The following is a 6,000-nucleotide window of genomic DNA, read 5'->3' as shown; positions in this document are numbered from 1 at the left end:
CTGCATCCCCTTGTTTAATGGGTGCTTGTTGAGCACCTACTGTGTGCAGGCCTGGTGTTCAGCCATCAGCGGTGAGCTGGAGAGATGGGGTCTGGGACCTCTCGGTGCTCCCTGTCTGGAGGCAGTTAACAGGAAACCAATAAAAACACAATTACAAACTTGGGCGGGACTTCCCTGGCAGTCCAGTGGTTAAGACTTCGCCTTCCAATGCAGGGGGTGCGTGTTCGATCCCTGGATGGGGAGCTAAGATCCCACATGCCTCGCAGCCAAAAAACCAAAACATAAAACAGAAGCAATATTGTAACAAATTTTTAAAATTTTCTTTCTTTCTTTCTTTCTTTTTGGCTGCATTGGGTCTTCATTGCGGCAAGCGGGCTAGCGGTTCTAGCGGCGGCGAGCGGGGGCTACTCTTCGTTGCGGTGCGTTGGCTTCTCATTGCGGTGGCTTCTCCTTGCGGAGCACGGGCTGTAGGCGCGCGGGCTTCAGTAGTTGTGGCACGTGGGCTCAGTAGTTGTGGCTCACTGGCTCTAGAGCACAGGCTCAGTAGTTGTGGCGCATGGACGTAGCTGCTCCGTGGCATGTGGGATCCTCCTGGACCAGGGCTCAAACCCGTGTCCCCTGCATTGGCAGGCAGATTCTTAACCACTGCACCACCAGGAAAGCCCTATTGTAGCAAATTCAATAAAGACTTTAAAAAAGGTCTACATCAAAAAAATCTTAAAACAAAACAAAACAAACAAACTTGGGGAAATGAAGTGGAAGAAAATACAGCTTGTGAAGGGTGTGTATACCAAGGGATGTTTGAGAGGGGAGTGGTCAGGGAAGGATTTTCTGAGGAATTGATTGTTAAAAATCAACTTTATTGAGGTATAATTTACATACAATAAAATGTATCCATATTAAGTTTACATTTGATAAGTTTTGACAGGTGTACATATCCATGAACCACCACCACCATCAAGGTAGACCAGTCACATCATCTCCAAAGTTCCGTCGTGCCCCTTTGCAATCAGGCCCTAGGCCCTAGGCAACCGCAGACCTGCCTTCTGTCACTATAAGTCAGATTTCTTTTTCAGAATTTGATATAATTTCATACCGTATGTATGCATTTGTGTCTGGCTTTGCTCCAGATAAAGTTTTTGAGGTTCATGTGTGTTGTTGCATGTATTAGCATATATCCCTTTGTATGGCTGAAGAGTATTCCACTGTATGGATATACCATCATTTGTTAACCCATTTCCCTGCAGGTGGACATTTGGCTGTTTCTAATTGGTTGGTTTTTTTTTTAAAAATAAATTTATTTATTTTATTTATTTATTTTTGGCTGCATTGGGCCTTCGTTGCTGTGCACAGGCGTTCTCTAGTTTCGGCGAGTGGGGGCCACTCTTTGCCACGTTGCGCGGGCTTCTCATTGCGGCAGCTTCTCCTGTTGCGGAGCACGGGCTCTAGGCACGCGGGCTTCAGTAGTTGTGGCACGCGGGCTCTAGAGCGCAGGCTCAGTAGTTGTAGCACATGGGCTTAGCTGTTCCGCGGCATGTGGGATCTTTCCGGACCAGGGCTCAAACCCATGTCCTCTGCATTGGCAGGCGGATTCTTAACCACTGCGCCACCAGGGAAGCCCTGTTTCTAATTGTTGGCCATGATGAATAAAACTGTTATGAACATTCCTGCACAAGTTGTGTAGACGTATGCTTTCATTTCTTTGGGGTAAATGAATTGCTGAGTTTAATAATGAATGTATCACTTTGTTATAAAGCAGAAACTAACACACCATGGTAAAGCAATTATACTCCAATAAAGATGTTAAAAAAAATAATGAATGTATGCTTAACTGTAGAAGAAACTGTTTTCCTAAGTGCATATACTGTTTTACATTCCCGCTAGCACTTGATGAGACTTCTGGATGCTTCAAGTCCTCATCAGCACTTGGCACTGTCAGTCTTCTTAATCTAGCCATTCCACTGAGTGTGTAGTGGCGTCTTGTGGTTTTATTGAGGTATTTCCCTGATGGCTAATAATGCTGAGCATCTCTTCATGTGCTAATATGACCAGTCACGTATCTTCTTTTGTGAAGACTGTTCAAGTCTTTTGCCCACTATTTTTTAAAAAAGATTTTTTTAGAGTAGTTTTAATTTCACAGCAAAATTGAGAGAAAAGTACAGAGATTTCCCATATGCCCCCTCTCCCACACATGCACAGCCTCCTGTTATCAACGTCCCCCACCAGAGTGGGACGTTTGTTACAATCCACGACCCTACATTGACACGTCATTATCACACCCAAAGTCCACGGTTTACATTAGGGTTCACTCCTGTAGTTGTACATGCTATGGCTTTGGACAAATGTATGATGACATGTATCCACCATGATAGTATCATACAGAGTATTTTCCCTGCCCTAAAAATCCTCTCTGTTCTACATGGTGATCCCTTTCCTGCCCCTGCTCAGCGCCTGGCGACCACTGATCTTTCTATGGTCTCTACAATTTTGTTTTCTCCGGAATGTCATATAGTTGGAATCATAGAGTATGTAGCCTTTTCAGATTGGCTTCTTTCACTTAGTAATATGCATTTAAGTTTCTTCCATGTCTTTTCATTGCTTAATAGTTCTTTTTGCACTGAGTAAAATTCCGTTGTCTGAATGTCCCAAAGTTTATTCACCTACTGAAGGACGTTTTGGTTGCTTTTGGCAATTATGAATAAAGCTGCTATATACATCCATGTGCAGGTTTTTGTGCGGACATACATTTTCACCTCCTTTGGGTAAATACCAAGAAGCATGATTGCTGGATCATAGGGTAAGAGTATGTTTAGTTTTGTAAGAACCTGCCAAACACTCTTCCAAAGTGGCTATACCATTTTAATTCCCACCAGCACTGAATGAGAGTTCCTGTTGCTCCACATCCTCACCAACATTTGGTGTTGTCAGTGATTTTGGCCATTCTAATAAGTGTGTGGTGGTATTTTCTTGTAATTTGCACTTCCCAGATGACAAACATGGAACATCTTTTCATATGCTAATTTGCCATCTGTATATATCTTCTTTGGTGAGTGTCTGTTAAAAGTGTTTTGGGACTTCCCTGGTGGCGCAGTGGTTAAGAATCCGCCTGCCAATGCAGGGGACACGGGTTCGAGCCCTGGTCCGGGAAGATCCCACATGCCGTGGAGCAACTAAGCCCGTGTGCCACAACTACTGAACCTGAGCTCTAGAGCCTGCAAGCCACTGAGCCCGCGTGCCACAACTACTGCAGCCCGCGTGCCTAGAGCCTGTGCTTGGCAGCAAAGAGAAGCCACCTCAATGAGAAGCCCGCACACTGCAACAAAGAGTAGCCCCCGCTTGCCGCAAATAGAGAAAGCCCGCGCACAGCGACGAAGACCCAATGCAGCCAATAAATAAATTAATTAATTAAAAAAAAAAACTGTTTGGCTGTTTTTAAAAATCAAGTTGTTTGTTTTCTTATTGTTGAGTTTTAAGAGTTCTTTGTATATTTTGGATAACAGTCTTTGATCAGATGCATCTTTTGCAGATATTTTCTCCCAGTCTGTGGTTTGCCTTTTCATTTTCTTGACAGTGCCTTCCACAGAGCAGACGTTTTTATTATTTATTTATTTATAAAATGTATATATATATTTTAATAAATTTATTTAATTTATTTTTGGTTGCATGGGGTCTTCGTTGCTGCATGCAGGCTTCCTCTAGTTGTGGCGAACGGGGGCTACTCTTTGTTGCGGTGCACAGGCTTCTCATTGCGATGGCTTCTTTTGTTGTGGAGCATGGGCTCTAGACACGCGGGCGTCAGTAGTTGTGGCTCGCGGGCTCTAGAGCGCAGGCTCAGTAGTTGTGGTGCATGGGCTTAGTTGCCCCATGGCATGTGGGATCCTCCTGGACCAGGCCTCGAACCCATGTCCCCTGCATTGGCAGGTGGATTCTTAACCACTGCGCCACCAGGGAAGTCCCTGTATATATTTTTTAAAGTCCTTTTTTTTTTTTTATTAATTTATTGTATTTATTTTTGGCTGCATGGGGTCTTCATTGCTGTGCACGGGTTTTCTCTAGTTGCTGTGAGCGGGGGCTACTCTTCTTTGCGGTGCGCTGGCCTCTCATTGCTGTGGCTTCTCTTGCTGCGGAGTGCAGGCTCAGTAGTTGTGGTGCACAGGCTTAGTTGCCCCGTGGCATGTGGGATCCTCCTGGACCAGGGCTCGAACCTGTGTCCCCTGCATTGGCAGGAGGATTCTTAACCACTGCACCACCAGAGAAGCCCATTTTTAAAGTCTTTATTGAATTTGTTACAATATTGCTTCTGTTTTATGTTTTGGTTTCTTGGCCTGGAGGCATGTGCGATCTTAGTTCGTGGACCAGAGATGGAACCCGCACCCCCTGCATTGTAAGGCGAAGTCTCAACCACTGGACCACCAGGGAAGTCCCCAGATGTTTTTAATTTTAAAGAAGTTCAGCTTATGAATTCTTTCATAGATCGTGTTGTATCTAAAAAGTCATCACCACATCCACAGTCATCTAGTGTCCACCATTTTTTTTTTTTTTAAGCTGCGCTGCATGGCTTGCAGGATCTCAGTTTCCTGACAAGGGATTGAACCTGGGCCCAGTGAAAGCGCCGAGTCCCAATCACTGGACCACCAGGGAATTCCCTTATTCATTTACTTTTAATGGATGTCCAGTGGTGCCGGCACCGTTTGTTGAAAAGACCATCTTTTCCCCATTGGATTACCTTGGCACTTCGGTCAAAAAAACAATTGATCATTGTTGTATCATAAAGAATTTGTCTGGCTTTCAGTGGGAAGCAGTAACCGCCATATTAGCAGAAGTGGCAAGCAGTAGGTTCTCTGGGGAGCGAGAACTCTCTGAGTCGGGGTCAGGAGAGGTCTCATGGAGAAGTCACCTGGAGCTGGCTTCCTGAGGACAGGCCCAGCTGGGGTTCCTTTGGAGGCAGGAGTGTTGAATGATGGGACTGAAGGCCTGTGGGTCCGGTAGATGTGGAGCTTTCTGGAAGGCAGGTGTGAGCACTCTGGGAGCCCTCTGTGTGTTCTCCCAGCTTCTCTCTGCCACCTGCCCCATCTCCGCCTCTGCTGACCCGCTCCCCAGCTGCCCCCCCACCCTCGGCACCAGTGGCCACCCTGGCCGCTACTGGCCCCTGGTGAAGATTAGTGAGAAAGGATCCATCCCTCGAAATCCCGTGGTGCACAGGCTGTGAGCAGGGCAGGCGTCAGGCTGTGTCCCAGGTCTGGGACTGCATTGGTCACACTTAGGTGCCCTGGTCCCCAGCATGGACCATAGAGATGCCCCCAGCCCGGGCCTAGCCCTTGGGCCGTGTCCCACTTGCTGTCCACCCAGCCAAATTGTCTCTGAGAGTGTGGGGTGGGCGTTGGGAGTCCTTGTTGCCCAGGGAACCCCTCAGCAGGGCAAGGAAACAGGGACAGGACCCCGCAGACAGGAGAGGCCATGCCAGGAGAGGTGGGGGAGATGCAGCCTGGCCTCAGGTTTGATGGGATGGGGGAGGGGCGGGGGTGGGGAAGGACCTGGCCACCAGGGAGGGAAAGCACAGTCACCCACACTGCCCAGTGCCACCATTAGGGTCAGGCCTGTTAGTCCGTTTTCTGCTCCAGGACACTTGATGACAAAGCAATAAGATCAGGTAGCTTTTACTGAGTACATTCTGAATGCAGGCACTTTGCGCTTGTCCTTAATCTCGTTAAATCTTCACACAAATCTATAGAAAAGGAATTCCCCCAGTTTGAAATTTTGCAGCTGAGCCTCAGAGAGTTTAAGAGGCTCAGCCCAGATCACCCTCTCTGAACCATGTCTCATCCTGTGCGGGAGAGCTGGCCATGACCGCTAGCTCCCCAACAAGCCTAGGCCCTGCTTTTGCAGTGTGGTGGTCTCCTGGCAGACACCCCTCTTAAAATCCTGTACCTTCAGGTACAGCTCGGGGGGGGGGGTCTCCAGCAGGGATGATGACCTCCCAGGTCTTCTTCCGCTGTGACT

The sequence above is a fragment of the Eschrichtius robustus genome, chromosome 14 (genome assembly GCF_028021215.1).
Source record: "Eschrichtius robustus isolate mEscRob2 chromosome 14, mEscRob2.pri, whole genome shotgun sequence".
Classification (NCBI taxonomy): Eukaryota; Metazoa; Chordata; class Mammalia; order Artiodactyla; family Eschrichtiidae; genus Eschrichtius; species Eschrichtius robustus.
This window is presented reverse-complemented; position numbering follows the sequence as displayed.